The sequence below is a fragment of the Theropithecus gelada genome, chromosome 1 (genome assembly GCF_003255815.1).
Source record: "Theropithecus gelada isolate Dixy chromosome 1, Tgel_1.0, whole genome shotgun sequence".
Taxonomy (NCBI): Eukaryota; Metazoa; Chordata; class Mammalia; order Primates; family Cercopithecidae; genus Theropithecus; species Theropithecus gelada.
Genome location: NC_037668.1, coordinates 160,905,743 through 160,906,972, shown reverse-complemented (window position 1 = coordinate 160,906,972; position 1,230 = coordinate 160,905,743). Strand labels below are relative to the sequence as shown.

General features: G+C 44.4%; 1 non-coding gene across 1 annotated transcript; it reads left to right on the top strand.

The window, feature by feature from the left end:
• Positions 1-579: 579 nt before the first annotated feature.
• Positions 580-713, top strand: LOC112616256. The gene has a single exon (XR_003117603.1).
• The last annotated feature ends 517 nt before the right edge of the window (positions 714-1,230 follow it).

Here is a 1,230-nt window from a genome sequence, read left to right as displayed (position 1 = left end):
CGTAGCTCACACCTGTAATCCCAGCACTTTGGGAGGCTGAAGCAGGAGGATGGCTTGAGCACAGGAGTTTGAGACCAGCCTGGACAATGTGGCGAAACTCCAACTCTACAAAAGATACAAAAATTAGTCAGGCATGGTGGTGCACTTCTGTAGTCCTAGCTACTTGGGAGGCTGAGGTGGGAGGATGGCTTGAGCCCAGGAGGTCGAGGCTGCAGTGAGCCAAGATTGCATCACTGTACCCCGGCTTGGGCAACAGAGTGAGATCCCGTCTCAAAAAAAAAGTTAAAATAAAATAAATAAACAAATAAAGGCATACAGACTAAATACTTTAGGCTTTGCAGACCATAAGGTCTCTGTTGCAACTACCTGGTTATTACTGAGTGAGAGCTGCCACAGATAATACGTAAACAAAGGAGTTTGGCCATTTTCCAATAAACTTTATTTATGGACTCTGAAATTTGAATTACATATAATTTTACATCTCACAAAGTGTTATTCTTCTCTTGATTTTTTCCAACCATTGCAAAATATTTTTTAAAAACCCATTAACTCACAGGCCATATAAAAACAAGCCCTAGGCGCCTTTCTCCCTTGGGCTGTGGGTGGGAGGTTGGCGGGGGGCGGTCCCTGTTCTTCTGAGCTAAGGCTGGAGGCCAAGATCAGCCCTTGAGGACTGTCATCAGAACTGCCTTGTTTTCCTGCCTCAGACGTGAAAAACAAAAACAAGCCGTAGGCAGAATTTGGCCTATAGGCAACAAAAGAGGAAATTAAGCTTCAAAGAGAACAATGACTTGTTTAAGTTCATCTAGATCGGCAGAGTTGGTCCTGGCATGGTTCCAGGTCCCAACTTTCCACTAAACCCACCTGCCACAAAAGGTGCCCTTCCTGCTCCTCAACACACCTTCTGGGACCTGCAGGTGAATTCTCCACTGGGGGCCTTCTATAGCCCACTAAGTGCTTTTGGACCACTTTCTCTTACTGCTCATTTCTGTCCTTTTAAGTGTGGTGAGCCTTCCCATGCATCAAAGTAAAAAGCAAAAGACATTTGGACATGTATAGTCAGGCAATTTGCTCCCCCTCCATTAAAGCAGAAAATAAAGAGCTCACTGTCTTTACGACTGTTGATTTTATGATTCTGTCCTATTTTCTCACAGGAATCCTAAATTTCCACCAAGCAGGGACTGCCTGTTTGTTATTCTGTTTCCTCAAATGTCTAGTCCAGCAATCTTC